The following is a 10769-nucleotide window of genomic DNA, read 5'->3' as shown; positions in this document are numbered from 1 at the left end:
GAAATCCTTCATCTAGATTGGCTAGCAAACCCAGTTCTAGTACAAAAAAAGAATACAAACGAATGGCGCATGTGTGTCGACTACACAGATCTCAACAAACACTGCCCGAAAGATCCGTTCGGGCTACCATGCATTGATCAGATAGTTGATTCAATGGCAGGATCTGCCCTATTATCCTTTCTGGACTGCTATTCCGGATATCACCAGATCGCATTAAAAGAATAGGACCAAAGCAAGACATCTTTCATCACTCCGTTCGGCGCCTACTGCTACAAGACCATGTCGTTTGGACTCAAGAATGCTGGAGCCACTTACCAAAGAGCTATCCAAACATGCCTTGGAGATTAGATCGGCGAAAACATAGAAGCATACATGGATGACGTGGTTGTAAAAACAAAGAATCTGGATGCACTGATTGAAGACTTAAAACAAACCTTCGAGAATCTAAAAAGATGGAGGTGGAAATTGAACCCAAACAAGTGTGTATTCGGAGTTCCTTCAAGACAACTACTCAGATTCTTGGTCAGTCATCGCGGAATTGAAACAAGCGCCAAGCAAATTCGAGCCATAACAGAGATGGGCCCTCCCCGAAGTATCAAAAACATGCAGAAGATAACAGGCTGCATGGCGGCACTAAATCATTTCATGTCAAGACTGGGCGAAAAAGAGTTACCTTTCTTTAAATTGCTAAAGAAGACAGACAAGTTCGAGTGGACAGAAGAAGCCAATGAAGCTTTCAAGAAACTTAAGGAATACCTCACATCCTCACTAGTCCTAACACCTCCAAAGAAAGACGAAGACATGATGCTATACATTGCGGCAACTTCTACTGTAGTCAGCACCGCAATAGTAGTAGAAAGAGAAGAAGAAGGTCGCATATATAAGGTACAACGGCCAGTATACTACATCAGCGAAGTGCTGTCGGAATCAAAAATCCAGTACTCGCATGTGCAAAAACTACTCTACGCCCTACTAATCACTTCACGCAAGCTTCGCCACTATTTTGAAAGCCACAAGATTACCGTGGTGATAGATTTTCCACTAGGAGACATCTTACACAACAAAGACACAACAGGGCGCATTTCCAAGTGGGCAGTTGAACTCGGTGCTCTCAACATCGATTTCACCCCACGGAAAGCAATTAATCCCAAGCCCTTGCTGATTTTGTTGCTGAATGGACATAAATTCAATAACCCGTGTCAAGCACCATCCTTGATCATTGGAAGATGTACTTTGATGGATCACTCAAGCTAGGCAGAGCCGGTGCAGGCGTCCTCCTAATTTCTTCGGACAGAAAACAACTCAAGTATGTCCTCCAGATATTATGGCAAGCTACCAACAATGAAGCAGAATACGAAGCTCTCATCCATGGGCTACGAGTGGCAATTACCCTCGGAATCAAGCGATTACTCATATACGGCGATTCGGCAGTAGTCATCAACCAAGTCAACAAAGATTGGGATTGCACCAAAGAAAACATGGGTGCTTACTGTGCTGAAATCCAAAAACTTGAAAAACATTTCCAAGGATTAGAAATTCTACATGTCCTGCGGGATTCTAATATTGCGGCAGACATCCTCGCCAAGCTTGGATCAGACAGGGCGAAGGCCCCACCCGGTGTATTCATAGAGGAGCTATCAGCTCCCTCTATCAAACAAACCGGTGAGATAACCCCTAAAATCTCAGCCAAAGACAACAAGATCTTGGTAATCACCACTTCATGGACCCAGGTCTTTATTGATTACATCAAAGAGAATAGGTTACCAGCAGAAAAACAGGAATCTACCCGAGTTGTTTGCAGAAGCAAGAATTACGTCCTAGTAGGAGACAAGCTATATAGAAGAGCCGCGTCATCAGGAGTACTCCTAAAATGCGTCTCATTTGAAGAAGGCAAATAAATCCTAGACGAAATACACTTAGGTTGCTGTGGAAATCACGCTGCTTCAAGAACACTAGTCGGCAAAGCATTTCGCACTGGTTTCTACTAGCCAACCGCTTTGAAAGACACAGAAGAACTCATCAGAAGATGCAAAAGTTGTCAGATGTTCGCAAGACAAGCTCATGTGCCAGCCCACAACCTCATCTGCATACCACCTGCTTGGCCCTTCTCCTGCTGGGGGCTGGATCAAGTAGGACCTCTCAAGAAAGCAAAAGGCGGATTCGAGTACATCTTCGTGGCAATCGACAAGTTCACCAAATGGATTGAATTCAAACCACTAGCAAAATACAGCGTAGCCAAAGCAGTCGAGTTCATCCAAGACATTATGCATTGCTTCGGCATACCCAATCGAATCATCACAGATTTGGGTTCTCCCTTCACGGCCATAGAATTCCAAAGTTGGGCTCAGGATTGTGGTTTCCGCATAGATTACGCATCAGTCGCACATCCAGAAGCCAACGGACAGGTAGAATGGGCTAATGGACTCATACTAGCTGGATTGAAACCAAGACTGTATGAAGAACTAGTAGACTATGGATCAAAATGGATTAAAGAATTACCCAAGGTCGTATGGGGGCTACGAACTCAAATAAGTAGAGCCACCGGATACTCACCTTTCTTCCTGGTGTATGGATCAGAAGCCGTACTACCCGCAGACTTGATCTAGGCGTCACCAAGGATAGAGCAATACGACGAAGGAGAAGCAGAACACACACGAAGATTAGAACTCGACAGTACAGAAGAAGTCAGAGTAAATGCTACCCTGCAATCAGCAAGATACCTCCAAGGACTAAGGCGCCACTACAACAAAAATACACAGTCTCGATCACTACAAGTCGGAGACCTAGTACTAAGAAGAATACAAAAAACCAATGGACGCCACAAACTACTCAGTCCATGGGAAGGTCCTTTTATCATCACAAAAGTCATCGGACCAGGCGCATACAAGCTCATAACTGAAGACGGAAAAGAAGTCAACAATAAATGGCACATCAGTCAGCTACGAAGATTCTATGCATGAAAACAACTCAAGGGAAAATATGTATACAAGACGCAAGAGATCAACGTTCATGATCAACAAAGATAGCGCTCACCAAAAACATATGTATCATTGTGACACATCAGTATTCATGATCAATAAAGATGATTCTTTTTCGATAAACATATGTCTCATCATTGCTTTCTCCGAGTTGTTTCTTAAATGCAAAATGGCTGAAAAGACGCTTGAGCATCCCAGCCGAGAGCAAAATAGCTAAAAAGACGCTTGAGCCCGCCGATGAGGGTAGCTAATAAGCTAACACCCAAAATAAAATGCAAAATGGCTGAAAAGACGCCGGAGCATCCCGGCCGAGAGAAAAATAGCTGAAAAGACGCTTGAGCCCACCGATGAGGGTAGCTAACAAGCTAACACCCAAAATAAAAAGCAAAATGGCTGAAAAGATGCCTGAGCATCCCGGCCGAGAGCAAAATAGCTGAAAAGACGCTTGAGCCCGCCGATGAGGGTAGCTAATAAGCTAACACCCGAAATAAAATGCAAAATGGCTGAAAAGACGCCTGAGCATCCCGGCCGAGAGCAAAATAGCTGAAAAGACGCTTGTGCCCGCCGATGAGGGTAGCTAATAAGCTAAAACCCAAAATAAAAAGCAAAATGGCTGAGAAGACGCCTGAGCATCCCAGCCGAGAGCAAAATAGCTGAAAAGATGCTTGAGCTCGCCGATGAGGGTAGCTAACAAGCTAACACCCGAAACAAAAAGCAAAACAACTGAAACTAAGCCTGAGCATAGACCAGAGCAATTTCAAGACAAGACCCTCCAGCTACTTGTTCCAAATAGCAAGAGGCTCGGGGGCTATACTAGAGATACCCAAGAGCACAAAGATCTACATATAACGAGTTGTTTACATGGCACAAAAGAAGGCCAAACAAGCACTTGACAGATCAAGAAAGGTTGTCAACACAAAGATCTATATATATAACGAGTTGTTTACATGGGACAGAAAAGTACTCGACAAATCAGACAAGCACTCGATAGATCAAGAAAGGTTGTTAACACAATATATGACGAGTTGTTTACACGGTACTCGACAAATCAAGAAAGTTTGTCAAGATAGCTCGTAGAGTTGTTTATAAGGCAAAGACGAAAGCAAGACAAAGTACTCGGCAAGTCAAGTAACTCTGACCAATTGGACAAATCATCCAAGGAATAAACAAGACATCTAGGCAGAGAAGACATCAACAAAAATCTTCATTCAAAAGAAGCATAATGTCATATTACAAAGCACGGGCATAAAGGTCAAATACATCAAGCCTCATCATCAGGAGAAGGGAGAACAATGTTAAGATTATCTACTATTCTACTAGCTAAGTCTTCAACTTTAGGCTCCATCCTCTCAACGGCATCAATGTATTCTTGACTATCAGCTTCCTCTGCTATCTTGGACAAAGGAGCCGCTAGAGCAAGAACCCGGACCTTGGCCAGGACATTATTGGTACATAGTTGAGCTCACCTCTTCACAAACTCTTGGAAACGAGTCGAAATTCGAGGAATCAACTGGGCCCAAGATTGCCCATCATCCGCTGGAGTTCGGAGAACGTCAGCTACTGAACGAAAGGATTTCCACAAAGCTTTCCAGTTTTCAGTAGCCGTCGCCAACTTACTAGATAAGTCTTCAATAGTTCTTTGGGTCTGCACAAGATCTCTATCAGCTCCACGCCTAATCAACTTAGCAAGCGCAAGTTCCTCCTCAGCATGAGTAATTATCTCCTCAGCCTTGTTGTGACTTGTACGAACAAGAGTCTTCATTTCTTCAACGCCCTCCGAGAGCTTCTACTTTTCAACCTGGAGAGCTGGACAAGACAACAAACAACAAGTCAGTAGAAAGGAGGATTTGAATGCAGAAGGAAACAAAAAGAACTCGCAATACCGTTGCACTTCTTCACGACCTCCAAGTTCTTCACGGCCTCTAAATTCTTTTGAGCCTCCTAGAAAGCAGCATCCCTCTGCTTCTCGGTCTCAACAACCCGGGCACGAAGAGATTTTTCCTCCTCCCAATGCATTTGACGCTCAGCCTCCATCTCGGCCCGGAGGATGTCAAGATCAGCTTTCAGGGCGCTCACTTTGGAAGACAACTTTTTCTCATTTTCAAACGAGAAAAAGAAGCCGGTATGATCATGAGAGAATGACTGAGCAAAAAGAGACAAAGAAAAACAAAGCATAAGGATAGAAGAAAAGCAAACATCCAAAGAAGGAACGGCGAAAAAACTTACCTGGAGCTTTTCTCCAAAAGAAGTCGCAAGGGTCGATAAGCTTCCCTAGGCAGCAGTTAATTCCGATAGTCGATGAGTGGCATCAAACTGCTGCACCACATCGTCAGCAAAAGACGAACCACCGGAGGCAAGAGAAGGAGAAGGAGAGGCTAGCCGAGGCAAAGAAGGCACGACCAGAGCGACCTCCCGGGAAGCCAAGGCCAAATCCTCAGAAGGACCCGCAGCAATGGCCACGGTCACCTCCAGGGCAACCAAGTCTGCAGCGGCACCATCGCTAGAAAGCTTCGTCGCCCCCACAGCCACTTCACCAACAGTATGCTGCGAGTCCTGAGGCTCAGTACTCGGTGGCACAACGGAGGGCTAAGAAGAAGTCGATGGAGAAACGAGAGAAGACGAAGGCCTGAAAGTTGATAAAAGAAATCGCCAATGAGAACTAGAGAAGAGAAGAACAGAAGCAAAGAGACGAAGCTAGAATCAACTCACCCAGCCACCTTCTTTGCAAAACAGAACGAGGACCTCGTAGGGGGGACCACGGCGGCAAAAACATCCCCGCCACTTGGTGGCAGGAGCGGTATAGCAGGTACCGGAGCCCCAGAAGAAGCCGGTACCGAAGCCCCGGAAGAACTCGGTACCAGAGCTACCGAAGACCTCAACACCGGAGCTACAGAAGAAACCGGCGCAGGAGCCTCAGAAGAACCCGATGTTCGATTACTACAAAAAGATCAAGACAAAGAGGAGGATTTCAACGATGGGAGAATATGAAAACAACTCACCGCCGCATGATAAGGGGTACTTCATCATCCTCTTCCTCCTCGGTCTCATCTAAGGCCACCAGGGCACCCACTGAAAAAAGAAAAAAAGCACTCGGTTCAAGATAAAAACAAGAAAACAAAGGGATAGAGAGTATTAATATGCTCACCTAAGAGCATGCTAGCTACAACTGGAGTACCTGGACGAGTACTTGGCTTGCGAGACTTCTTGGAAGCAGGTAGACCAGATGAAGAACCATCCATTCGCCCCCTCTTCGAGACGCTACGAGGACCTCGGGGGACTAGACGAGGAACATATTCTTCATATACATCAACAACTCCGGAAGAAACTCCAGGAAACAATGTGGTGATTTAGAACTTACTAATTACAGAAGCCCCAGCAAGATCCTCCCCAGTATTCACCATGGTAGGGAGGGCATCAAGGGGGATTGGGTCAACAAAGTTGCGCCCCAATTCCTACAAAGAAGAGTAAAACAACCAGATGAGAAAGATTAAACAAAGGTGGAGACCACAAAGGAAATCCAAAAAGTACTCGAATAAAGAAAAACAACTCATAGCAGGAGGAGGGTTCTTAGCGCAATACTCAACAACAGCATAAGGAACGATGTTCACCCCTTTCAGCATCTTCCGAAGACGCTCGAGCACCTCCTCGTCGGTCAACTCAAGGGCAGGGACCATACGAGAAGGATCCTCTGTCCCGGAGTACTCAAAACCAAAGTTTTCTTGCTCCTTAAGAGGTTGGACTCGACGGCGAAGAAAACTGGAAATAATACCAAGGCCGGTCAAACCTTGTTGTTTTAGAGTACTTATCCTCTCAACAAGCGGCTTGATCGCCTGGTTCCCATAATCCGTCAAGAGTTTCTTTTCCCATCAATCGTTAACCGTGGGACCAGAAGAAGAATGAACGGAAAAAGGAGGAATCATGTTGGCGGAATAAAACCACTTAGAACGCCAATCCTTCACAGAGTCAACTAAGTCATAATCAAAAAATTTAATTTTGAGACCCTGACGGAACTAAATCCCACACCCACCAAGAACAGAAGTGTCATCACAGCGGGGTTGTGGTTTCAGACAAAAGAAGAAACGGAAGAGGGAAAGAGAAGGAGGAATTCCAAGAAAGGTTTCGCAAAGATGAACAAAGACAGAAAGATGGAGGACAGCATTGGGGGTAAGATGGTTCAAAGTAACCCCAAAATAATTAAGGAATCGATGGAGGAAGGCAGAAGTGGGAAGGCAGAGTCCAGCATGGACAAAAGAGACAAAGAGGACGATCTCACTAGGGCCGGGAGCAGGGACCCAATGCTCGCCTAGAGCTCTCCATTCAGCAAAATCCTTGCTTTGGATCAAGCCGTCGCTAACAAGCTCGCGAAGCTGCTCTTCGGTTGTTGTCGGAGCCGGCCAAACCTTCTGGGCAGCCCTCATAGCCACAAACTCTTGGTTCTCGATCAAAGAAAGTGATGATTCCTCATCCACGAAGTTAGACTGGGACTTGCTTGCGGTTTTCTTCTTACCCATGTACTAACGGAGGCAAAAAAAGCAACTAGGGGAAGAGAAAGTTTGGACGGCGGCGCTAAGACGGCGGCGGCAATGGCGACGGCGGATTTCTGAGAGCTAGGGTTTTCAAGGCAAGAGAAGGGCAGTAAAGAAAAAGAAGATGAAGGGTCTTTAAATAGATTTTACAGCGATAAAAATGGCCCACCAGGCCCGTTAAAGCACCGTGTGAGAACGCAACGGTCCATTTACTGGCGCAGCTAAAATGACAGAGGGCACAAATCCACACAACGGTACAATTCAACTGGCAGATTTTAGACTTATCCAGCACTACGATGGGGTTATCAGATTACTACAAAAACAACCCGTCAACCATGAAGAAAAGAATGGCTACCTTACAAGGAACATAAGAACTCGGTCCTTACGGAAAGAACTCGGGAATCTCATGAACAACCAGGACTACAGTAGAAAAATAAATGACAACTCAGAAGACAAGATTCTTTCCATTACAAGCGACTTCAAAAATAGAAGATTACAAACCTTACAAGACCCAACGAACTCGGTACCATGAAAAACAAAGTAGCAAAGAGGAACCCGGACACGGCTAGGCTCTAGAACGACTACGTGTCCCAAATTGCTACTCGAAAGGACAAACCGCCATCGGCTACACTGTTTTCTTCAAAGGACGGACGTAGTGCACCCAAGGCGGAAATCAGCAGCACGATGGGACAACATGGATCAGAGAAGGCTAGCAGGCATCTGTCTACCCAAGACCGATGTGATGCTGGATATGGTGTTGATCTGCACCGGACAGTCTCAGGACAGGCGACGAGGATCAACCCAGAACTACCAGATGAAGGAACAAAGCCCACATCACAAGACTTCCTCCAACTACCGCCATGTACATCCCGGTACAATGCTGATGTGGGATTAGCCTACCTCTAATCCCTATCACAAGACTTCCTCCAGCTACGAAAAGACACACAGGAACCACAAAACACGCCCGGGGGCTGCTCTACTTCGCAAACTACCATGTTCATGACCACGAAGGTTTCGATAGAATGTTCAATGAATAAAAACAAGCACTTCGGGAGGGTATTTATAGATCGAAGGAGCGGTGCACATGGACTAGGAGTATCAATGAAATAAGCCTAACAAAGGACACAGTGAAAAGATAGGGCTCAATAATGGAAGACTCAGGCGAGAGGGAACAGTACTCGAAGACGAGCATATTCGGAAGAATATACCAACACAGTATAACCCATGAACAGAAGGCATTTACACTCAACCACCACCATAAAACTACATCTGACAACAGCAGACTACCAGAGAATACGCCAAGGCTCTGCATCCGAGTTCTTCCTGAACAAAACAACCCGGATATATGCTCGGGGGTTGCAAAAGGAGAGGTATACAGTTCTGTAGAACAACTCAGATTCAAGACCCTCCAATTTTTTGTTCCAAATAGCAAGAGGCTCGGGGGCTACACTCAGTGAGTGCACTTTTTTCTTCAAAAAAGCGCACGTCACTCAGAACACTTCTTCAAAACAGATGACTTCAAGGCCACAAGATAAAAAGATCCCGAACACAGCTAAATCAGAGCTCTTTTCAACAAGGAAGCCGGGGAACCTTTCAACGAAGAATCAGGAAGAGACCCTCAAGCTCCTTGTGCCAAACAGCAAGAGGCTCGGGGGCTACATCCAAATAGGGCTACTTTTTTCTTCAAAAGGGTACACACCACGCAAAGATCTCACGAAGCGCTACACGGTTTCGCTCAAGAAAGCACTCGGACGACGCTTTTTCCTGCTCGACAAGACTTGAAGGAACAAGACGAGGCTTTCAGAACTCAACCATGAAGTGCTCGGGGGCTTGTCGGTGCGGGACCCATGGGATACCCCGCAAGGAAGGGAGAAGAACTAGCCTGACTAGGATTCTTCCCCTGTAATCTTAGTAGTAGTATTATCCTGTAATCCTACTAGGAACTCTCATTGTAAACCGACTAGGACTCTGGCCTCCTGACTATATAAAGGAGGGCAGGGCTCCTTGAATCGGGAGTTCAAGAGAACAATTATACACAACACAACACTTAATGATCAATCCAACGCAAAGGCTAATGCCGGCTAGACGTAGGACCATTACTCGATCCACGATCGAGGGCCTGAACCAGGATAAATCGACTGTCTCTTGCGTTAACCGTCGAGTTCTGCATACGCTGAAGCCCGAACATACTGCCCCGGGTACCCCCGTGGCAGGCTATCGGTGGTCAGTTCAAGAGAACAATTATACACAACACAACACTTAACGATCAATCCAACGCAAAGGCTAACGCCGGCTGGACGTAGGGCCATTACTCGATCCACGATCGAGGGCCTGAACCAGGATAAATCGACTGTCTCTTGCATTAACCGTCGAGTTCTGCATACGCTGAAGCCCGAACATACTGCCCCGAGTACCCCCGTGGCAGGCTATCGGTGGTCAAACATCGACAGACCTCAGATGGAAAAACTTCCTAAATGAAAATTGTAGATCTCCAAAAGTTATGAAACTATGTAGTTGACAACTTTTTTATTTGAAATCATCTTATCATGCAAAACTACGTTTGAATCTCTCAAATTTGAAATTCGAATTTTTCAAACGACCTCGGATGGAAAAACTTTCTAAATGAAAATTGTAGATCTCGAAAAGTTATGAAACTTTGTAGTTGACCACTTTTTGATTTGAATTCGTTTAGGGCCTCAAACAAGCAATTTACTCTCGATTTAGTATAATATATGAGGATAGATAACGGAATCTAGACACAAGTGACAGTGTAGTGCAGTGGTAGAGCAACAGACACACGAGGGAGAGGTCATGAGTTTGAATCCCGCCGGCCGCGTTAGCCGTGAATTTTGCGCAAAAAATGCGGCGACTTCGATGGAGACGGACGGGCGCTGGCCGATGGCGGCCTCCCCCGAAAAAAAAATTGCTATTATTTTTGGGGTTTTTTCGCATTTTCATTTTGCCGAGTGTAAATCTTTGCCGAGTGCTTTTCCGGCACTCAGCAAAGGCTTCTTTGCCGATTAATTTTTTGCCGAGTGCCCTTTGCCGAGCGTATTTCGGGCTTTGCCGAGTGCCGCAGGCACTCGGCTAAGAGAGGGTGTCCGGTAGTGAATTTGACTATGGTCAGATTTTGTTTGCCATTAAATTGTTCTTGACTATTGCACTAAAAGGTTTATCAAGAAAGTTTTTAAACCAATGTCTCTCATAGACTGATTTTCTCTTTACTCCCCTTCTTTTGATTTTTTATTTGAAACAGAAAATCCCC

The sequence above is a fragment of the Miscanthus floridulus genome, unplaced genomic scaffold (assembly GCF_019320115.1).
Source record: "Miscanthus floridulus cultivar M001 unplaced genomic scaffold, ASM1932011v1 fs_130_1_2, whole genome shotgun sequence".
NCBI classification, from domain to species: Eukaryota; Viridiplantae; Streptophyta; class Magnoliopsida; order Poales; family Poaceae; genus Miscanthus; species Miscanthus floridulus.
This window is presented reverse-complemented; position numbering follows the sequence as displayed.